The sequence below is a fragment of the Passer domesticus genome, chromosome 1 (assembly GCF_036417665.1).
Source record: "Passer domesticus isolate bPasDom1 chromosome 1, bPasDom1.hap1, whole genome shotgun sequence".
NCBI lineage: Eukaryota > Metazoa > Chordata > Aves > Passeriformes > Passeridae > Passer > Passer domesticus.
The window spans coordinates 107,231,839-107,256,805 of NC_087474.1; the positions used below are offsets into that span (position 1 = coordinate 107,231,839).

General features: G+C 36.8%; 1 long non-coding RNA gene across 1 annotated transcript; it reads left to right on the forward strand.

Annotated features, from left to right (window-relative positions):
- Positions 1-18,850: 18,850 nt before the first annotated feature.
- Positions 18,851-22,959, forward strand: LOC135289160 (uncharacterized). Its single transcript, XR_010351957.1, has 3 exons — positions 18,851-19,011; positions 19,150-19,232; positions 22,930-22,959. It is a non-coding gene; the product is annotated as an uncharacterized LOC135289160 (long non-coding RNA).
- Positions 22,960-24,967: the final 2,008 nt, after the last annotated feature.

Consider the following 24,967-nt stretch of genomic DNA (forward strand, 5'->3'; position numbering starts at 1 on the left):
CCTTCACTTCTGTCACTAGAAAAATCATGGAACAGAAAAAGTTGTGCTAAGGTCCATGAGGCACAGGGAGGTGATTCAAGACAGCCAGCATGGCTTCACCATGGGTAAGTCCTGGCTGACCAACCTAGTGGCTTTCCACAGTGGAATGACTGCACTGGTGACCAGGGAGAAGGCTACAGATGTCATTGACCCAAGATCTTTAAGGACTTTGCTGTAGTTACAGGCTCTCCAAATTGGAGTGAGATAGATTCTGTGGGTGAATAAGGAACCGGTAGGACAGCAGCATCCAGAAGTTAGTGGTCGATGGCTCCGTGTCCCAGGGAATATTGGCGACAAATGCTGCCCCTCAAGAGTGTGGGTTGGGACCAGTGTTATTCAATTAATGCTTTTCAATTAATCAATTACATAGACAAAGGGATTGAGGGCATCCTCAACAACTTTGCAAATTAAACCACACTGAATGGTGCAGTTGGTACACCTGAGGGATGGAATGCTCTGCAGAGGGACAAGCTCAAGAAGGGAACGCATAGGAATGTCATATGGTTTAGGCAAGTGCAAGGTCCTGCACAAGGGTCCAGGCAACCTCCAGTAACCACACAGGCTGGGGAATGAACAGATCAAAAGCAGCCCTGCCAAGAAGCATTTGGAGGGTTGGGTGGAGGGGCACCCCCCTGCAGGCAATGTGAGCTTGCAGACCAGAAAAGCAATTGTGTCAAAAGCAGCATGGTCAGCACGGCAAGGGATTCTCCCTCTCTATTCTGCTCTCATTAGACCCCACTTGGAGTGCTGTGTCCAGCTCTGAGATCCTCAGCATAGGAAGGACACAGACTTAGTTTTTTTCTAGTTTAGATTTTTTTTCTCCACTTCACATTGAGGTCAGTCAAATATATTTCTTTGTGAGTCTATACTTTATTCATTTCAGTGGTTATTAACTATTTTTTCTTTTCATTTTATTTTCCCTTTTCATGAGCTTAAGTCTAGGTATAGCAAGTTTTGTGCCACTTCTCTTTTCCTCTCATATCACAGATTAGGTCAGTGGTAGAAGTTGTCAATAGTAGCAGATAATGTAATACCACATCTGATAAAGTTCTTTCCCATTTCTTTGTAGCTTTGTAGAATCTCCCTCCTCCCATATGAAACCAGTGGGATTATTTCTAAAGATAAAAAATTCACACTGTTTTATAAAAGAGTAGAAGTACAAAGATTTATTTTCTGCTTTTATTTTTATATAAAATTTATGACAATATGATAGCAAACCACTTGCTAAGCCCCGTTAGATATTCTACAACCAAACATAAATGTATAGACATCTAAAACATTTTTAAAAATAGATAATATGCTTGTTTGTATGAAGATTTTACTGAAATCACAGAGGAGTTATTCTTGGCATAAATGCATGTAATTTACCCTTGTGCATCTAGCTCTGGCACAAATTCAGACATAAGGAAAGCACTGCTTAATGCAGTCCCAATGAATATCAGAATGGTTTTTGCCATAACCAGATAGAAAATGTTGTTTATCACCTCCCTTGTAGTGTAAACTCTTCAGGTCTCCAGTACATCATGTCTTGTATATATATATATATAGCTATGAATAGAATAGAATAACAGAATATAGTTATGGTACATGTTTTAAAAAAACCAAAAGTATATGTTGGGCATATGTTTCTTTATCATTCCTTAGTGGTTACGCCTCCAAAGAGCAAAAGCAATGAATTTCAGAGAACAATAAAAGAAAGTACGGAAAAATTTATTTTGACTACTAAAAAAATCCTGAAAATGGTCCAAGACTGGGTTCTGTAAAGATCAGAAAGGAAAAGGAACATAAGCCTTCCCCACTGATACAGGTGTCATAACAGCAGAAAGGTACAGGTGACATGGTAGTGTGTGTCTCCCATAGGCCACCTGATCAGCAAGAACAAGTGAATGAGCCTTCCATCAAGTTTTCTTATGTTACAGAATTGGGAAGAGTGGTTGATAAACCAGAGGGTTGTGCTGCCCTCAAGGGACACCTCATCAGGTTAGAGAAATGAGCTGACAGGGAAATTATCAGGGGAAAATGCAAATTTCTGCATATGGGGAGGAACAACTCCATACACCAATATATAAGAAAAGGACCCAGGCCACTTGATGGACACCAAGCTGAATATGAGCTGGTATTATACCTGTGCAGTAAAGAAGGGTAAGGGTATCATGGGATGTTTTAGGAGACATGTTGCCAGTAGGTTGAGAAAGGTGATTCTTCACCTCTGCTTAGCACTGGTCAGGCCACACCCAGAGTGTTCCACAGTTTTAGGCTCCTCAGTGCCCAAGAGGCTTGGACATACTAAAAAGAGTCTGGCAAAAGGCTACAAGGACCATGAGGGGACTGGAGCATCTCTCTTATGGGGGAAGACAGAAAACTGAGGCTGTTCAGCCTGGAGATGAGAAAGCTCAGGGGGATCTCATTAATGTATATAAATATACATTATATATTTATATATAATGTATATTTATATACATTAATGAGGTATATTAATGAGGGAGAGTTAAAAAGACCGAGCCAGGTTCTTTTCAATGTGCTCAGTGGCAGGACCAGAGGTAATGGGTGCACACTGAAACACAGTAAGTTCTCTGTGAACATCAGCAAACACTTTTATAAGGTAAGGGTGACCAAGGCCTGGCAGAGATTGCCCAGGAAAGTTGTGGAGTATCCATCTATGGAGGCATTTAAAATCCAGATGGACATGGTCCAGGGCAACCAGCTCTGTGTGAACCTGCTTTAGCAGGGAGGTTGGATCAAATGACTTCCAGATACCCTTTCCATTCTTGACCATTCCATAGTTTTCTGATTGTATGATCATTGCAGACAGGCATAAATCCTTCAGTGAACCTAAACCCCTGTTAAAATATCTATCAGTCAGTTGTTAGTCTGTGAGCAATCAGAATACAAACTACAATGTCTTATTAATGACACAAAAAACCCACAAACAACTGAACAGATTGTAGTATTTGATAAGCCTGCCATTTATTTGGAATTACTATATTACTTCAAGATGATAATATGACAAAAATAAACTGTGTAAAAATATATATACTCACCCACCCTGTTAATTCTGTGAAATGCTTAATTCCTTGAATTCCCATATGTTGATGAATAATAGAGCTTCAAAAATATCTTTTAAAGTTCTTTGATTTGAAATGAAAACTGATGATAATATAAAGTTTGCATTTAGAGTTACTGAATATTTAAATTAATGAAAAAATCAGGTATTTTATAAGACACAAATGCAATATTTTCTTGATTTTTTAAAATGATAAATGACTTTCGTAACAGTCATGCTTTTTTTTTTTTGTTTCATACATGGTCTTATTTATGGACTAGGAACTCAGTATCAAAAGGATTTTGCAAACTTGCATCAAAAATCCCAGACACCTAGAATTATTTTTCTTGCATTTGTTCTTGTTTGAACCTCCATATTATTAGTTTAGAAATATACATACTCAGGATTTGCTCATTAGTTATTTTTATTGTCATCATCTCTGGTAACCTAGAAATTGGATTAAAGTCTGCAGAGAGTTTTGCTTCACCTTAGTTCATTTTGTGTTTTGGCTGACTTGTATTTTTATCTGCATCAAAGGGAGAGAAAAAGAAGAAATATGTTTTTACTGCTTCCATATAACTCATGCATAAGGAAAGGAAATACTTGAATAACAAGCATTCACAGCATCCTATTCTTCCACTGAATTGTTACTGATGCCTCCCCAAAGACTCTTTAGTATGGTCTGATTTAAAATGTACTTTGAAGCAGCTTCAAGCTTGTCTTGAACTAATTATCAAGGAACAACACATTACCACACCTGACAAGTTGCACCATTTCTAAGTAAACTAAGTCTCACTCTCCTGTTTTGGTTTGCATTTTGATGGTAAAACTAATCCTGACCTTAAGGTCAGGAATAAATCTCATGTCCAACAGCTTGCTGAAGCAGCTTCTGGAAAGACACCCAGTCATTTATCATCTTCATAACTGATAATATCCCCTGTGAAACAATGTCAATTAAAGGCAATGAAATAAAATATCGTGGTCAGAAACCCTTTTAGAATTTCAGTGTAATTAAGAAATGAGGGGTAAAAGGTAAATACGAAGGAAAAATCTGAACCATTTGCCTGAAAAAGGTGAATTATAGCCTTGTAAAATGTAAAGATCTCTCTAGCACTGATGAGAGTCAGATCAGCATGCCTATTGGTTTTAGTGGGTTTCTACATGAAGTAAGGCTTTACTCAGGAGGAATCAGATTGATTGCAACGCACACCCAGTAAGGGGTGTAAAAAATTACGACTTGTGCCTTGCTCTCTCTGCTATATGATCACATGACTCATAGATCCTCCTTTTGGTTAAATCCTACAGAATTTATCTTTTGGGGTTTTTCAGGAATATACTTTTTACTTTTCTTCCTGAAGTTAATTTCTCTTCTGTTTGTAAATGGCAGAATAATTCTGACTCACATAAAGAAGGCCTTTTTTCCATGAAGTTATTTACTTCACTTTTTATTTGCCTGATATAAGGTTTGTTCACAGACTTTGAGGTCTGGCATTTCGAGTACTAGATTCTGGGGCACCAGTAATAGTTACAGGCCAGTTCAAAGTTGTGCTCCAATCAAACACATGAAACTGTGTGTTTCATAGGTACTTCAGCAGTTGTATCATATCTGAAAAATACTGAGGCTGATTTTTATGCTGTTCAAGCACTCTAATGCTTTTTAATCTTTCTTTCACAGTACATAATATACAGAAATGTAAAGTATCATTTAACAATTTGTCTCTCAAAACTTGTTTTTTATGAGGACGTTAGTAGATTTCTCATTTAATTTTTCATTGTTTAAATGAATATAACACAACATGAAAGGAGTATGAAAGTTTTAGAAGTTCCTAGCATGCTTAAGGTGCTGAGTCAGATGATACTGATCTAGGGCTTACAGAACAGGATGAAGACATGGTCCTGACTACTTTCAATACAGGAGAATATTAGAAATCTTACATAACATAAATGAAAATTCACTTTTTCTATGCTTCCATTACTGCTGAAGAAACATTACCAGAAAGTAGACAGAGTGTTGCTTTAGCTGTTTGCTTTAATAAAATGTACCTGTGAGATTGCATTTCCCTAATTCTCACAGCTGGCATTAAAATGGATTTAGCTAGCTAGCTGGAGATTTAAAAGCAGCCTTTCAAGTTCACCTTTAAGAAGCTATATTAGCTTTGCCTACTAGCCTGTTTAGTAATGCAGCATACAGCATACCTGGCTTTAGACAGGACTAGAGATCAAATCTAACCTCATAAATCTCCCAGTTCATGACTACAGGAAGCTGTCAAAAACTAGATGTTGTTTCATTCTCCAGGGGCTGGTGAACTGCTCTGGATCTCTCTTAAGTGCCCTCTAGCAGTTGATCACCAAAATGTGTAATAGCCTTGGGAAGGACTACACTACCCTTTTGACCCCAGAGGTAATATTTTGATAGGGCTTGACCTTAATAAGACTGCCAGCATAAAAGCCTAACAGTAAGAGCAAAGGAAAACCCTTTCTGAATAGCAAATAGCTGAAGAAAACATTTTCTGCACACTCCATAAATTATTACATTTACCTCTGGCAAGTACATTTAGAGAAAATCGTGTTCTGAATCACATTTTGGAACACTCAGATTCAACACCAGTTTCTAACCCAAAAAGACTAGCTTTCAAACAAATGCTGGGCAAAATACTATCACTTTCACTCAATTTAATCTTTATTTGACCAACAATTCCTACTGAATAATAATGTCTGGATTTCTCCCCCTTTCTCATTTAGTCTTTTACATTTATTCTACTGATTAACTAGTTTCATTCCAATTTAGGTCAAAGAATAAGGATTTTAGATGTCTTAGGATGACAGCGTGTAGAGGGGAAATCAGCGGGGAGGAGGCAGGAAGTGGGGGGGTTGCATCATGATGAAAGAGAATAACCCTTGCCACTTTTTCTGACAAGATTCTGAATCAGTATTTGTAACCCTTGACCATTTTTAACCTCACTTGACCACTACAAATATAATTTGACAAATCACTTTCTTCTTCCAATCCCTCTACAGCCATGTGTCACAGGTGATATATTTTTTCCTTTGAGCTTCACCACTAATATTGTTCCCTGCTGCATGTTGTGGGAAAGTGGTGTCATTTGGGCCACTGAGTCCATAATGAGCTTAATTTCTACTGGATAGCTAGAGAAGTTAAATGGTTTACATAGTGTGAAGAAACAATTAAGCTGCCTAGAAGCTACCTGACGTATAACAAAATAATAGGCAAGAGGGAGATAAGCTTCAGAATGAGGTAGATTTGCTGTCCAGACAAGCAGTGTGGAGTGGTTGAAGTGATGATGAGGGCACATTGACACATAATTTCACTGTAACAAAACTTTTTAAACAATCATGCTGCCATGCTGCTTCTGCAGTGCTGATTTTTTCAATATCGCTGTTGTCTAAAAGCATTTGCATGTTTATAACCATACATTACTTCATGCAGATTTACTTCATTTTGTTCTGTAAACTAAATGCGGATTTCACTTTAGATAGAAAAGTTCAAGGAAATTTCTCATGCTTTGTAACATGCTTCAGAATCTATGTCCTTGAAAACAGCTAAGCCACTTTCTGCAATTTCTGTTGCTGATTTAAGAGTAGTATTTCCTTCTTTCACTAAAATCTAGGATGCAAAAACCACAAAGATGAGCTCCTGTTACTTTGACAACTGTTGAGAGCATTCTTAAGAGTAAGTTCCACCTAAGGTTATATAACTGGTAGAAGTGGAATCTGGATTTTATAGAATTTCTAATTGTTAAAAGTCCAAAATTATTTTAGGAGGCTGAATATATTTTCTCCTCACTGGAAAAACAACACAGTGTGTAAATTGTTTATGGATTACATTTAGGCTCGTAAATTAATTCTGCTAATTTTTTTCATGTCAAAGAATATTCAGACCATGTCATGCATATTTACATGTGACCCTTCAGATAAGAACTGTGTTTGTTCTGCTTATTGCTCATGAAAATTATAAGCAAAAGAATGGTGATATGTCTGCATAATCCTTTTTGTGACTGAAGTGTAAATCTAGCTTTTCAGAATTTTTATTGATTCTGGTTCCATAATATGTGAGTGTCTCCCAGGCTAATTAGATTAGCATAGTAAGCTCCTAACGGAATCTTTAGCTCTGTTCGCTCAGTCGTCTTGTGAAACTAATTGGGGAATGTTTGTTTGTTTATGTTTTCAGGGAAAATGGTAGCTGTTATTTTGAATGTCATTCTAATTATGGTGGAAAAAATTTGTCAGGATATATGGAGGTGTGGGCAGACTTTGAATTTTTCTAATCTTCCCTGAAAATTAATTGTACATCAAGATATTTCTGCATCCACTATCCAATTGTCATAAATATATCTCCCTTGTACTGTGGTCTGAGTTATCAACAGTGAAGATAGGATGATTTTTAATAAAGCATCTGAAAGAGAAAGAAAATTTAGAAGTCTTTTGGAAACTAATTTCTAGTGTAGAATCAGGTTTTGTTTTAATGGAGTCTTCAGACTAAGAACATAATGCACATCTTCCCCTTTTTCATAATAGTCACTGCATTCTAGAACATGGATCATTGTACAGACATCATCATGGGCAAAAAATATTTTGGAAAACATTAGAGTCATGAGAGAGGTTATTTATCAAATTTTTCAATGAGAAGGAAAAGCAATGAAACTTAGTTTCACGCCTGTTTGTACACCTACAGCCCCAGTGCTTCATTGTGAAATGTTCATCTGAGAAAAAATAGTTCTGAAAGGTTCATTATGGACAGCAATCTGGCTAATACCAAATGAAAGATTTGAAGGAGAGTTCTTCCTATTTTTTTTTTCCTCACTAGGTGTGCTAATTTCATTTTCTTACGCATACTTAATATTTTATTGTCCACAATGGTCTTCTTCCTACCCTTTCAAATCTGCGTGAAAATAATGAAAGGGCTTATAAGTAATTCTGGAGAAAACTGGTTGACTGATAAGGAAAAAGACAAATGGGAATTGATAAAACTAGTACAAGTACATAAAACTTATTACAAATACATTAGACAATACACAATTACATAAGACTTATTTTCATAGGGAATCACACAAAAACCCTCAAACTATTCCTACTCAAAGCTAATGCTATCTCATCATCCAAGCTTGATAACTACTGAAGCTCTGCATCTCTGATGAAAGGAGCTGCCACTTTTAGTGGAAGTGTGTGACACTGCTTTGGAGAAAAGCACACACAGTCTCACACTGTGTGTGAGACACCTGCTCTTCACAGTAGAATTTTGCCTGAAACATACTGGGAATTTGGTGCAGATAATTCTACAGCTAGAACCACTGACATATAGGACATAGTCCATTAAACCAGAAAAAAAAAATTGAACTGCTATGTTTGCCATTCAAATGCAGATGGACAGCAAATGAAATAGCTTGCTGTTTCTCTAAAATCTGTAAGTAGTAATAGGTGCTTATACCTGTACAGTGCATTTAGAGGTGATTAAGAAATGGGTGTTATTATTTGATTTTACAGTTTAGAGAATTAAAACTCACAGAAACTAAAGGGGCTAGGTAACGACCATCTGAACAGGCACGGTGGAAGAGCCTGCGTGTCCTCCTGGTAGCACTGTGTGTTCAGCAACACAGAGTGAACAAATTCTGTAATATCATCTAATTATTTAGATTAGTGGGGGAAAATACTCTGCCCATTACCCTAGTAATCTTGTCTGGATGGACTAAATGAGAAGGAACAAAGGTAGCCTCTTGCCTGTGATAAAGATCAGGGTCAGCATCTCTGGGAGTTTTGACCACATCATAACCATAGGGAAAAACCATACAAAATCATCAGTTCCTGCCACATACATGACCTCTTTAGAGCCCCAAGGAGATGCCTCTGTCAGGTCTGAGAATAACCTGATAAGCCAAATAATAGCAAGAAAAACAAGCGAGTAACAAAGCCTGTTCTGTGGGATTAGGGTTGTCTTTCCATATGCTCAGGCACGTGTATGCCTGCATGTCTAGAGGATGGTGTGTAAAACCTCATATATGCATCTGAAAGCAACAAACATTGTGTAAGCCATCACTTGCCCTGATCAGTGATTCTGCCATGTTTCCATTACCCTTACCTGTCACTGTTGTGAATGATATTCATTTTATCTGTTATGAATTTAGATGTTCTCAGGAATTCCTTTTTCAGGTAACATCTACAGAGCTGCAGCATTGACTCTTGAGACTGATCTTTTGTGTGGTGTAAGGAGCTGAGATACTGTGGCTCATGCAAATGCTAAGAAAAGTCAACAGGTAGCAGGCATCCCAAGGGCCAAAGAAGACTGAGGAAAATTTTTATGACTAGAAAATCACTGAATCAACCATGTGTGAGCCCAGAAGCAAATATTAACTTCAGGGTTATAACTGACAGTGGGAGAGTTGTTTATAAATATGTATATATTCTTCCATGTACCTCTGTGGCAATTTTTGCGTTTTCAAGAATCCATCTATAAGAACCCTTAGAATTCAATATGGCTTTTGCTATCTGAAATATTTGGCACTAAGAACTTCAGTGGTGGCACATCTCTTGATGCAACCTCATATCTATAACAAACATTAGACCTCCAAGATGGAGTTCTCCTTGTCATTACTACTACAAGAGAGGATGCTAGTCTGGGTTGTTTGGAGTTGTTGTGGTTGCTTGCTTTTACTTTGTTTATTTGTGTTATAGAAATAGGCCAAATTACAAACATTACCACTCCCTACAAATTGTCTTTCACTTGAAAATATATGAGGTTTTTTTATAAAATCAGACCGATATAACCGTTAACCATAACAAGTTGCTTTGAAATAATCTGAGTGTTTCAATGAACTGGGACACTTTGTATTGAGACACTTTTTCAGTTATCTGCTTTGTATACATATTTTTATTAGGATAAATTAACATTAGTAAACTCCCCAGGTAATGATCAACCTGAAGATTTCTCACTAGATCTGTCTGTGAATGACTTTACTACAGATAGGCTCTCTGAATCAAAAAAATTCTATTGCAAAAGCTTCAGAAAAAAATCTCATTAAACAAAAAAACCAAAATATAAAGTGTCTCAGCAGCCTAGAAGCAAACATGGTGCCTTTATCTCTCGTAGGATTTTGAGACCAATCAGGCAAATGATTATGTGATAATATATATCAACAAGCAAGGGGACATCAGGAAGAACTGAGATGCTCAAAGAATGCAAATGTTTGTGAGGACAGCAGAAGAGAATTTTGCAAGCTGTCTCATGTTTGCAAAAGGCAAAATGCAATCTCAAGACATTCAGAATAAAATTACACATGTAGTCATGGTGGCATATTATGAAGATATACTACCTATAAAGTGAGGTGAGACTGGGAGGTACCTAATGGCTTTAGCAGTCTTACAGAGTACCTAAATCATTACCCTGGAAGGTGTTTATTTTCACAGAGCAAGAAGAGGTTGCATAGAGGTGTCTGAGGATGATAGAAAAACTTGCAGTAAGTGGAGAGGAAAGTATGTAATTACACATTCATCCACTGTATAATTTCAGTGTGTGTCAGCATCTTCGATGTTATGTGCAGTTCTGGTCTCTTCATCTCAAAAAGAATGTGGCAGAATAGGAAAAGGCTTAGAGACAGCAACACAAAAAGCCCAAAAAACCATTGTGGAACACCTCCTGAACAAGGAAAGATTGAATAGACTAAGTAATCTCATCTAGGCAAAGAAATGACTGAGGGGCTGTATGATGGAGCTGTGAAGCTGTATAAATATTGTGACTGTCATTGAGTCAGGGAAAATAATTTTTCTTTTTGTCTTAGAAAAAGAATTTGAGGCCATAATGAAACGAAAAAGCACTATTAAAAAAAGTTAAATATTCACACCATATGTAGGTAGAAGTTTCACAACTAGCCACAGGACCCTGTAAATGCTAAAAATTTGAGAAACAAAGAAAAATTGATCCTTTGGATCAGGAAAGCCAAGAACTATGGACTGCTGGGTAATTAAACAGGAAAATTATTTTTCTTTATAGACTTGTCTTCCACTTTTGCTCGTCTGTGGACAACTGGTGCTGGTGAAAGCTGGAAACAGAGCTCTGCATTCTCCTCACTGTCTCCATGAAGCCACTCTTACATGCTTGATTGGTTTGCACCCTTGCCTTTAAGTGATGAGACCTCTGAATTTCCTACATCTAACAAGTGTGTCATACTGGGTAAAGATGCACTCGTAAATTACTTACCCTTCTGATCTCCCCAGAAGGATAAGCCAAATAATATTGGAAAATGCAGTTATGTTTACTCATTTCTGACTTGACAATAAAATGATAATGCATCGTCCATAAAGTTCAATGAGATGCCAATAGTAATAAGATCATTTTAAAGGTATATAGAGCCAAACTTTCCTTCACTCTGTGGTCAGGGTGATGCAGCAGAATGCAGCATGGAAGAAAACAGCCTAGGGTTTTTTTCTATTATTACTTCACACACCACTAAATTCATATTTATCACAGGTTTTGTTTCCTAACCTCATGTTTTCTCTGCCAAGGATAAAGCATGCAGATGAAAAATATGTCATAGAAATTACAAATGGGTGTATAGGCTATGGGGAAATGATGTATGTAATGAATTAAATCTGCAGATTAGATAGAGAATACTAATGAGTTTAAACAATATCAGACCAGGGTACTCAGATTCACCAGAATCACTGAGCCAGAGCAGGTTGTGTTCTCTCATTCTTTCTCTCTCTCTTTCTTCTTCCTCTGCAGCCTGAACAGATTAATTGCTGGTTCAGTGCAAGGTTAATAATCACTACCAACTGCCAGATTCACTTAAGAGTTTACAGAAGAGATATTAACAACACACTGATATTGCAGAGCTTGGATCTTCGGAGAAGTCATCTCTGCCAGGAAAAGAGGGAACTGAGGCTCAGAAGGTATTTCATGCAGAAATATGTATACCACAGCAATTTAACTAGTTTGGGAAGAAAAAATAAAATAAAAACAAAAACATAAAGAACAATAATAATTAAAAAAAAAAAAACACAACAAAAAAATTATGCCACTTCCTTGTCCTTACATAACTGAGAGCAAAAATAGGTTTAGAGAAAAAGGGGACTGGAAGGGTGACATACAGATTTCATTCTTTATTCTGAAATAATTTAACAAAGTTATTAATATCCTGAAATATTTCCATGAAGGTATTAATATTGAGTGGCTAATTTTGTGAAGGTACATAAATTAGAAAAGTCATAGGATTTAAGCCACGGAAATGTGTGTATATGTTCAAATGGGGGACAGAAAAGTAAGGGCTATTATGGCCTATTGAACTGACAGAGAGGAAACATCCTAAAGAGTAGCACAGCAATAAATCAGAGATGCACTTTAGAAAAAAAAATTATGCACACAAGAAAAAAAAAAAATCTTATTTAGGAAGTAATATAACACATCCTTTAAAATAATTAATTTAGAATCTGACAATTCCAAGAAGAACCTCCTGCAGTGATTAAGACACCTGTGCTTCTTCTAGACACATATCAAGGAGTCTGAAACAACTCTCCGTGGGGAGAAACAAACAAACACATAAACCTTATTGTCTGATGGGCTCCTGTTTACAGCAACAACTGCTGGGGTGATGAAGACTGGTACACCTTTGAATACTAGCACCTTAATTGTCTGTGTGCAGTTTATTCACGAACAAAGACAACAGTCTTTAGCCCACACTATAGTTTCACATACCCTCTCCTTTGACTTTCACTGGGGAGGTGGCCATTGCACTGGGTCAGTTGGGCAGAAAGTCGTGCTGGTTCCTGCTGTGCCATCACTCAGTGTTGCCTGCCTCAGCAGTTAGTGGCCACAGCTCCAGCACCAGTCACTGCTCATCTGTCCCATCTTCAGGAGGTTACCCCATTTCTAGGAGCCTATCTCCAGTCAGGAGCTTCATCTTTCTGAAACCAGATCTGCTTTTTGGGAACAGTCCAGTTGGACACCAGCTCTTCAAGCCCCTGAAAGCCTCACTCTCTTCACTTTAGTAGCCTGTGTGCAGAAGGGTAACATATGATGAGCCTTCGAACAGGTGGCTCTGTCTTGTGCTTCTGTATGATGTAGCACTTTCTTTTTTTAAACCTGCCTATTATCAAAATCTACCACCAGCCTGTCCTGGTCACAAAAGTAGAAGATTTTGTCAGGGAATTCAAAAGTTCACTTTTGTATGTTGACCCCCAGTACACTTGCATTCAATTAGTAGTCACCTGTTAGCACACATAATTTAATTTTTTTTTCCCTCTGAAAGCAAGTAGCACTACTCACATGAGGGAGACCAGAAAATATACATTATGTCCTGCAGCAACACTCCTGTCCTGCTTTCACACCACCACTGAAGACAGACCCTTTGCATAAAAAGCTCCAAAACCCTTCTCTTATACTTTTATATATTCACATTATATCCAGATAACTTAAATCCTTCCTAAACCCATGCTCTTAGTTTCTTTAAGGTGAGAGAGCTTTACCAGTCTAAAAGCAGCCAGGTTTAGGCAGCTATAAGCTGAAAAAAAACCCTTACTCTCACTCCAGCATAAAAGGGAACTGTACTGCAGAAAAGCCATCTCTTTTAAATGACTTTAGAGGTACTCCTCAGCAATGCCTCAAGAGGCTTTGTACATTCTCATTTCTCCCATACTTAGGACTATACCTAAAGGCAGCATTTAAGACTGAATCAGGCTTCAATTTGGAATTTAGTAAGAGGTACCTACTTGAAACATCTTTTACTGTCTCCCTAGCAGAGTGAGGAATGCAGATCTTTGTTGTTCTGTCTCATCACTGAGGCTTTCACTGAATGAAAGTCATCCCTGAGTGACCAATGAGTCACTGTCTCAGTCAACATCACAGACTTTTTTGTACTTCAGTTCCTCCTAACATTAGATGCAATGATGTGGAAAATAACTACCAAAATTTTTTTAAAAAGGTGACATTTTTCTTAAGTTACTTTCTTAAGTTTTTTTTAAAGCAGAATCTGGCTCAGAGAACAGGATTGTAACATTTGGCCTTTCAATGTTATGCTCTTCAATTCCTAATTTTTCAGCAAGAGATTTCTTTTTGCCCTAGCAATTTAGAATACAGTAAATGTGGAGACCAAATCATGCCATGCCCAGCTTCATAACTGTCTGCTGAAGTCTGATTCCAGAGAAATTATTGATTTTTTTTCTGCAATATTAATATATGAATCAGAGAAAACAAATCAAAAAACCTATAATTTTTCAAATTGATTTTGTTTGACTATCTCTCTAGATAGGCATGTAACATACACGTGTATACCTTGACCTATTTGTTATTCAGTGACATATTCTTATCAAAATATCATAGGCCACTATCCACAAGCAGTTAAAATATTTTCTAATAATCATATCATCATCACATCAGACAGGGTTCCTTCTGAATTTCTAGCAGAATTTTTTTCCCTAGATACAGTAGCTCTGAGACCTATACCTCATGAGAGTTCAGGTTTCATAAATGCAAAGCCATCAGTTGCTTCTATAGATAACATACCTCATTTTCCTGTGGGAAATACAGTCAGCCTTGACTCCTCTAATACAACCAGAAGAAAATAGCAGATCTATCTTTCACATGTCACATGGGAAAAGACTGCTTTTCTGGAAAAAAAATTGCCTTTCTGACTTTGCTCTGTGACACATTGCTTCATTTCTATCCCTCTTTGAGTATAAAAGGCGGCATTTTGGAATCACACCAAACTGGAATTACACTACCTGTTGGAGTTACAACAGGTACTTTTTTAAGGCTGAAAGTCCACTGTATCTGCATGAGTAAGCAGTACACATCTGTGGGGTTGGACAAAATACAAGCTTGCTTTTTCAATATCCAATTTCAATATTAAGCAGCAAAGGAAGCTGCTGTTCTTTTCTGTTCTGTTCAGAGTTAAACAGAAGTTTGGCAGAAATTATTGAATTATCTCACAAAAAGTTAGACATCCTACCGAGGAATCTAATTTAGGATTGAAATTGGCCTGGATCTCTACATGATCTATGGACACCAGTAAACACCTTCAACTCCTCTAAGATTTGAATCACCTTCTGCAAAAGCTGATTAATCTTTACATTGATCACAGAGCATGCTTATTGTGGCTATGTTTCTTACTCAAGTGTCTCAGGAGCATACAATTAAATCATAATTACAAAAAATCAAGTCCAAATTCCATTTAAGTAAGCAACTCACACCTATACAGCTTTGGGGTATTTGAGAAATTGTACCACTGAGATTTTTCTTTCAAAAGTCCTTCCTCAGTTTTTTTCATGTGCCACTAAACTTTGTCTTTTTATTATTTTGCATTTCTCTACAAATAAAATTAGTCTAAGAGATAAATCTGCAATTTCTTGCATTCTTGTATTCTGTGTATTCGTGAGTCATAGATATCTCTGTGAAAGATGCATTTACAGTAAGTCATGAATTAAATGAATTTGAATTTCTAGAATGCTTGTCAATATAACACCACTATCCTGTTCAATATACTTCCTTGGAAAGTAAATTTACATTTCCTCAGAAAACTGAAAAGGTGAAAAATATTGAAAACTTATTTCCAATATGTATTAAACACAGACAGCGAGAAGAAGTACTTGTTATACGCTGTTTCTGTGTTTTGAACAATACCCCATTTTTTCATATCTCAACCATTATTATTACTTAACTTTTATTTACTGTTTCTGCAAATTATACTGGCAGAAAGGCAAAGTTCAAAACTTGAGTTTTAACTTTTCTATCTTTCCCTTCTCTCTCCACATATTTGTAAAAATCACAAGGGAGTTAAACACCATTTTCTCTCTCATTTCATATCTTTTCTATCCCATGCTGGTGTTTAATACCTTGCTTTTGCTCCAGGGTGAGTAAATGAACTATGATACATTGACTTGCAAGGACTTATTATGCCCAGAGCATGTACAGCTGTGTGAAGAAAAGGATACAAAGTTCTAAAATCATAATCAAATCATGTTTTCTCTGTAATTTGTGGATTAACTTTTTTGTTTTATGAACAGATTATTGGTAGAGTTGAAAAGAGATACTTTAGCATACATAGATCTCTATATTTAAAATTATGCATTAAGCATAAAACTAACAAAGCTTTTCTCCTGGAACCAATTGCTTTTTGTTGTTTATATTACTTTATTTTTTTATTACTGAATTCTTAATCTGTTGAACAAACAGATTTTTTTTAACAAAATTGCTGCAAAAATCATGAGTGCCTGCATTAACATAAAGAACTTGAACATAAACCAAGACACAGTTTAGGCCTTGATCATGCAGCATTTATCCACAAGATGAATTAAGATGTGTACATAAGACTGATTTGGATGGCTGTTGACTTTACTGTAATTTCCTTGATTTTCCAAGCAATGGTGCAAATTTCAGCCCCCAGCACTGAAAACTGGGAATAGAGCACCGAGATGCAATATCAACCCATAAAAATATACACCTCTTTTTTTGTTTACACCTCATATTTTTATACACACCCACACACATATATATATGTGCATTTAAAATAAAGACCATTTAAGATTTCTCCTGATGAAATCTGAATACCATATACTGTCACAGAAAAATAATCAGCTATTTTCAAATCAGGTGGTAGTCCTGATTTAGCAAATATCTCTTTTTTCTAGTCACTGCCATTGATCAGTCATCTGACTGAGTAATCAATAATGACTGAAGAGAGATTTCTTAGGCTTTGATCAAGAAAGTGGAAAAAAACAGCCAAACAAACCTCAGCTGGCCAGGAAAAATACTTATTTATTGCAGTGAAAGTACTGTAAACATTCTCTTTAGTCATATTGTCAACAGGAAACTGAGCTGCTGCTCTTGTTTTGAAGTAATTATGATTTCCAGGTTCCAAAATATTATAATCAATATCTGTTAAAATGTGAGAAACTTACACTTTAAAATCCAAGTGTTTCTACAATGGACCTGTTTGGTGATGCCCTATTTGTACAGCTATGCCACTGTTGGAATAAACCTGGAGGAGTTTGATAGAATAAGGACTTCTAAATGCAGCTCTCATACCCTCAAAAGTTTACTTTACATCTTAATTCACTATGAGATTACTGTTAAAAATAAGATACTAGCTTTATTGTACAGCTTGGCTTCAGATAAAAGTGTTACATGCCTCACTGATATTTAATAATTTTAAATATGGTCTGTAAAGTTAGACCAAAATATGACACTTCACATTAACAACTGTTTGGATTCTATCTAAAATGATCATAAAAATACCTTATAATCTCTCCCTTGTTTTATGTGTTTGTATTTTTCACTTAGTCCCTCCTTGTTAACTCACCATATTAATCATTCAGCATTTGTCAAGCAGGAAGCCTGGTCTGCCAATTTGAAGGTAATTTCCAACCAAATTAACTTTCTTTATGTGGAATTATGAGTGTGATCTTTTGGGCACAAATGAGACTGGCAGACTGTAGGTGGTGAGCAGCAGGCAAGAGACCCTGCTTCTACAACACATCTCCACAGAGTTAAGAGCACTCTGCATGTAGTCATAAATGATGCTGGTACAGCCTTGGAAACTATGCTCCACAGGTGGACAGCTTCAACAAGTGTGCTAAAGAAACACACTCTGCTAGGCATCATATGGTCTCTTGAACAAGGAAAAACAACAAAAAAAATCAATATATCAAGGAAATTTCTACTGCAAATTTCAGGTTCTCATTAACCTTTTCTGTTCCACCATGACAGAAAAAGGACACATTTAGCAAGGAAATGTCAATTTAATCTAAAATTAATCTGTCGCTGAAACCTAATTTAAGAACTCTGGCTCTCACTTTATCAAAATCCCTTTCTCTGAATGCATAGAATCATAGAATATTTTGAGTTTGAAAGGATCTTAAAGTCATCTAGTTCCAGCCCTGCTGCCATGGATCGGAACACCTTCCACTAGACCAGGTTTTCTAGGGTCCCATCCAGCCTGGTCTTGAACACTTCCGGGGATGGTACATCCACAGCTTTTCTGGGCAACCTGTGCCAGTGTCTCACTACCCTCATGGTAAAGAATTTTATTTTTATATATAATCTAAACCTCCTATCTTTCAGTTTAAAGCCATTCCCTCTCATACTACCACTACACACTCTTGTCAAAAGTCCTTCCTTAGCTTATTTTTTGTCCCCTTTAGGTGCTGGAAGACTGATACAAGGTTCTCCCAAAGCCTTCTGTTCTCCATACTTGACAATCCCAATTCTCTCCAGCTGTCTTCATAGGAGAGGTGCTCCAGCTCTCTGATCATCTTCTGTCTCTCCTCTAGACTGTCCATCTGGTTCATGAACTTCTGTTGGGAGCTCCAGAGTTGGACGTATGTCCCAAGGAAGGGTGTCATGAGGGCAGAGTAGAGAGGTAGAATTATCTTCCTCAACCTGTTTTCTGTAGTTATTTTGCTGCAGCCCAGAATACAATTGATTTCTGGGCTGTGTGCCACATTATCAGCTCCTGTTGAGTTTCTCATCAATCAACACCCTCAAGTCCTTCTTGTCAGGGAGTCCGTCAATCCACTTTCCTCCCAGCCTATACCTATCCTTGGGATTTCCCCAACTAATGTGCTGGACCTTGGTCTTGACCTTGTTCATGTGGAACCTCCATGAGGTTCGCACAGGCCCTCCTCTCAAGCCTGTCATGATCCCTCTACTCCAGCATACTGGCAACACCACACAGCTTTGTGTTATCAGCAAAGTTGCTGACGATGCACTCTATCCCACTATCCTTGTCACCAACAAGGTTATTAAACTGTTCTAGTTCCCACATTAACCCTAAAGAAACACCATTTATCACTGACCTCCACTTGGATTTGGAATGCAACTCATGAGTGTGACCATTCAGCCACGTTTTTTTATCCACCAAGTGGCCCATCTGTCACATCCATGTCTCTCCAGACTGGAAACAAGGATGTAATGTGCTTGAATAGAGGTATTTAAATTGGAGCCCCAATTAAACTGGCTTACTGATTGGAGTGTGTGGAATTCCATCTCCAGTCTCTGGGCTTGTCCCACTGCTACTAGCATCGAAGTAGTAGGATTGGGATGAATTGAGGTTCCCCTCCTCCAGAAACTTTAAAGCCCTCTTCACCAGCTGGGCAAGCCTGTTACTGAGGATGTTCTTCCCCTTGTCCCCTATCAGCCCCCAGAGGAGTAAGTTTCTCAAAGCAAGGCCTGTGGTCCAAGTAGCTGAATCCCTAGCTGTGGCACCATACAGCACTATAACTGTTTGTTGATTTGCCTGTGCTTGCATGCTCCGACTTTTCTTTCTATGTCAACATAATTTGAAAACATGTTTTAAACTGAAATGTGAAGTGGTGGTAGGAGGTGTTTAGTGGGACCAAGAGGGGAAAGGATGGGCAAGGGTAGATTTTCCATTAAACTTTGAACTAGTACATTTTTTTTACTTTAACTTAACTTTTTGGTTAATTATTCATCAAATAATGCAATACATATTTTAGTGTGTTTCAAGTAGAAATCTAGATTTCAAAACCACATTGAACCTTATATTCTGAATAATTATAAATGCTTTCATCTGTGACACTTTAAAATGCTGATTTATTTAGAAGTTTCTGTTCAGAATTTATGTAGAATAAAGAACATCTAATAATAACCTGGTGGTTGGTAAATGAGCACTACTGTCCCAGTGACAAAACCACTGGATTTAACTTGATAAAAAATAATTTAAAAAATTAAGTTCAGCAATTTCTCTGTTGTCATCATCCACTCCTGAATGTGTTCCTACTGAGTTTGTTATTGCAAAGTGTGGCAGATGTTGCTATACTGATTGCAAATTTCTTATTTATACCATGTAAAACATGCAATTTCAGGTCAGTTACTCATATCTCAACTGAGCCATATTTCTAAGCATATGCTTAACCTCAAAGTGACTTAGAACAATAAAAATTAGATTGTCATAAATAGGAACTAGAGAAATCAAGGCACTTGAGTGAACTGGAGCCTTGGAAGGAGCTAGAATTAAGCACAAGTAGCACAGTGTATTAGGGCTTCTCATGTGATCCTGGCTGGGAGGAACATCTCCTGTATAATTCTCCATAGGAACACAATTCTGCCTATGAGTATGTATAAGCAAGTGATTAACCAGATTAGAGAAGCAAAACCAAACAATGGCCCTATTTCAATGACAATATTTGAAGTCTGTGGATGGAGAACAGTCATTATGGCTGCTAATAAATAATGATCCAGTAATAACACACAGCTACGGAGCGTAAGGGAAAATGTACTGTTCTTTGTTATATATATAGTTTCATCCACATGAAGTTAGTGCATGGTATTTCTCATCTATGATATATCTGTGATAAACAACTTTAGTACTGTCTTCTGACAGGATATTTTATTTTTGCTGCTTTTGTTGTATTTATTTATTCATTTATTTATTTATTACCCTTCTGTAGCAGTTATCATGCTGGGACTTTTCTAAAAGATCACCATTCAAAATGCCTAAAATGCAAGCAGTGTCTGCCATGTAATTGCAGTTTTCTAGCTCACTCTCTGTTAAATTTTTCAGTTATACTTTTTCTTAGTGCTACATTAAAAATGAGGCTCTTTCTTAGGACTAAATACTAAATGTTTGACATTTCTTTTCATTTTGAATGAGGTTGCATAGTTGACTTACCAAGCAACCATTTCCAGTCTATAAATATTTTTCATTCAAAAACATGAAAACCTTTGTCACAGTTTATTACCCTTTTGACAATATAGTGAAACATATTAAAAGATAGTCCCTACATAAAATGCTCTGCAGTTTAGTGAATAGCAAACTCTCTTGCTATGATGAAATTCCTAATGCCTCATACAAGTATAACACAGAAGCTGATATTCCACCTCCTGAGTTGCCACTATCATGCTATGTGTTTACACAGAAATTTGCAATATCTACGCAGACTTTTAAAAATAACACACTTCATTTTTAAATAAATACACTAGCTGGTAAACCCACAATGAACTTTCAGAATTAGCTTTTAGGATTTAAGGCATATGCATATGTATTTATATGCTAAGTGTAAGAAGAGTAAATATAAGGATCATTCCTTTATTATTTCTATAAAGGATTCTTTGTGTATGCTTCATATTTATTGCATACAATCATATTTTTTTCTATTTTCTCTGCATTTTTTATGCTCAGACATAGAGGACTTAATAAACAACTACCAAAGAGCAAAATAACGAATAGCATAGGATACATGGAATTTAGAATAATCTTCTAAAAGAACCATGCTATACGCATTGAACATATATTGAACATTTAACATAAAGACATAAATTTCAAAAGCTACAGGAAATTTTCTGCTCTAAATATTATCAAAAAGTTAGTATATGGAGCCAGAGATTCAAATTTCATTAAAAAAATTCTTTTCAGATAGCTCCTTCAAATCCTCATGATTTTCTTCCGTTTCTCTTCCCAGCTATAATATATTTGGCTTCCATCATTCATCCAGGGCAGATGCAGTATTAGAAGATTGTCTGAGGTTAATGCATCTCTTATTTAAAGCCTTTTACTTTGTTTTATTCCCTACCTTCCCTTCAGAGCTCCATGAGTATGTGATAGTATCAACCAATCATTCAAAATGCTAGAATTGAATACTTTAATTTTTTATTAATAATAGCATTTCATTTAAGACAATAAAATATTAAATTTTACATGTGCTATTAAATCTTTTGTTGCATTCATAAGCCTTATAGACTATAGATATTCACTAAAAGTAACAAGCTTGGAATTAGAGGCAAGTGGCACAGACTGGCATCATCCACAACATACAACACTCCCTACCAAGACTCCACTGAACCTTATATAATGTCCTTCTATCCCAGTATTTTCTTGTGTGTGTCCAATTCAAAACACATAAAATAAAACAGTGTTTGTGTTTCATGGCTGCAGAATAGTGTTTTCATAACACTGGACAGAAAGGGTGAGTTATGTGTGATGAAGTATAGCATCAAAGTGTCTGAGCAAGTAAAGTTTCCTGGGTAATGAAGGAATTCGGAGGAAAAATCATGTAGTGATTGCTGCTGCATGGCCCCCCCTGAAAAATCTGGCACTTTCTTCCATGGTATGAGTGTTGAGACCCAGCCCTTGCTCAGCAAGTTTATTTAAACCAGGCTTAAGGTACTAGGAGTTAAAACAAACATTCCATCAAAATGAGGCTTCTTAGAGAGCATTGACTTCTCCAACCCTACCCATTCAACCTAAAGTTACCCATATTTCAAGAGAGTGGAAATTAGATGCAGAAAAGGAGAGAAAGAGAGAAAAGCAAGAAATAACTACATCCTTAGATTCTAGTGTGGTCTCAGCTACCATAAAATTCAAGGACGACAGGGAAGCAACCGTGTGCATCTCAGGGAAATGGGTTTTATGAGCTCTGGACTCCTTTGACTAACCCCACCCAGGTGGGGGTTTTCCAGTCATCCAGCCACTCTGGGGCTCAAGTGGGGCAAAATATTGTAGAGATTGATTTCCAGAACTCCAGTGAGACCCACAACACTTGCAATAATGTTTAGTAACACTAAAAGTTTCAAGTTTTATCTAGGAAAAAGACAGATTTACACTTTTTTGTTCCACTGTCATTCTGGAAATGGAGCAGTAACTTTTCTCCTTTGTATTGTGGAGTGAAATCTTTGCACACATCAGATTCAAACAAATTATCTCAGAGAATGCAGGTGATATTCCTGCACAGTCTGTAACAGAAGTTCTCATATAGCTTCAGAAGTGTTTTACAGAGACATGGTGAAAAAACTCAGAAGACATGTAGTGTCTTATAAACCCATTCTATTTCCTATCCATGATCTTCCACTACAATATTTTTCTTCTTTTTGAGTTTTTTTTTCCAAGTGTCTTCTGTGTCTTATTCTCTGGTGTGTCTTGTGGACACCAAACTTCTTGTGGAAGTATAACATGGTTGGCAAGGATAATTTCCCATCAATAAATGAGTTGGACATTGTAAGAAGTTTAATACAGTACAAAGTAAACTTATGGAGCCCAAGTAGTAAATCTCTCTTTCTTCTTCTTGAATATTTTAGTGCAGCTTCTTTTAGACATCACTCCAAATAAAGACTGACAAAGAAACATTGGTGGTTATGTGCAGTGGAGACTTTGCACAGTGCATTCAGCACACCTTTTCAAGGTCACCTTGAAAATTCATGCCTTTTTGTTTGTAATTATTCAGATCACAATGACCACCATGCATGTGCAAATAGAATTACTGGGATGGAAGTTACATGCACATAACAAGAAGGAAGAGGACTAAAATGAAATTGTAGTCTGCAGGTACACTGAGAATCATAGGCGTATCTTTAGACTCTTCCTTGCATATTTCAAGGGGTTTTGCACATTAATTCATTAATGAACAATCAATTAAAACTAGTATTACTGTTCTTTAATGTTCTTATTTGTTTGTATGTAAAGACCATAAGTTCCACTGGAAGTGTCTTTTTTTTTTCCTCTGCAGCATCCTGCTGGCCCTTCCTTTTTTGATCTGCTCAGTGTTGGGGGTCCCCAGAGTGTATTTCTGGAGGTACGATTTTTATATAGCCCAAGATCCAGCTATCCTGAGGTGTCCGTGTCATTCCTACAACTTAGGATGTGTTCAAGCAGTTGCTTCCTTTCCCACTATTTGTCATGGTGGGAGATTTTGTACAAATAAGTTACTCAGATCTGTCTCACCAGGCCTGGGATCTTCCTGTTGTTGCCTCTGTGCTTTTCCCACAGTCTGCACAGTGGAATCTTGCCCACTGTGCTAATTCCAAGCCTTTCACCTGCACGTAGGCTGGAAATTAATGCTTCCCTGTTTCCCACCTGTGTCTGTCATGGTAGTTTATTTTATGGGCACAGTGGTTTTGAGACATTTTAACTGCATGCTTTAAGTCCTGACATACACATATTCTTCCTAGAGAGACCTCTGTCTTTAAAATATGAGCAAAAAAAAAAGGTCCAACCTTCATGAGATCATTGCATTTTGATAGTGCTAAATGTTTCTAAATCAATTTCTATAATTTCAGCTATTTATTTGGAAGATCAGATAGTGTACTAATGTCACAAGAGTTTTGTAAATTGAAACTCCAACAGCGATGCAAAGTAGCTAAGCTGTCAAAACCACCCAACAAACCCAGACCTCACCATCATGTTGTATTCCAGAAAACTGGGGGGGGAGGAATCTTCAAAGACATGCATAAGATCCCCAAAATCAAGACATTCAAGTCAATATTTCTATCAACTGAACAGGTTAGACAATTTATAAAAAAGATGCTGGAATAGAAAACCAATAAATTTTGCTCTGGGGTAAGCTAGGCTAAACAGAAGCTCATCCACAGCAAATATACTGCATAACAGATGATAGATGCACATGTCAGAAATAAAAAAAGTCCCATCAAAAAGTCCTTATGCAGTCTCCAAAGTTTCTGGACAGTTGTAATAAAATCCATTATCCATATATTTCATTCTTCACCTTTCTTGTTTCCCTACACGTTCCTTTCCAGGTTTCCATCACCAGTGTCTCTCTTCCTACTCAAAGACAAATCTGTAACATTATTACCTGTCAGAACATTATTATCTGTCTCCTCTTTTGGTAAACTTATATCTAGCCATGAAAGTAGTAGTCTCTATCTACTGTTTCTAGTTCATACATGTGCATTTACTTATGACCGAGACCGTTCAATAAAATGTAGATAGTTTTCTTCTTATATTTACTGAAATTAACTGTTTTAATAAGTAATTGCTCAGTAATGATTTTTCTTCTGATTCAAACCTAGTATTTCTGTAAGAGCTTTTTTAGTTCATTCTTACTCTGTTTCTGGTGCTTTCTCTTTCAGGAGATCCAAATGGACATTGTTAAGAAGCAGTTTATTTGTCTGGTATCCTCATCATTTTTTAC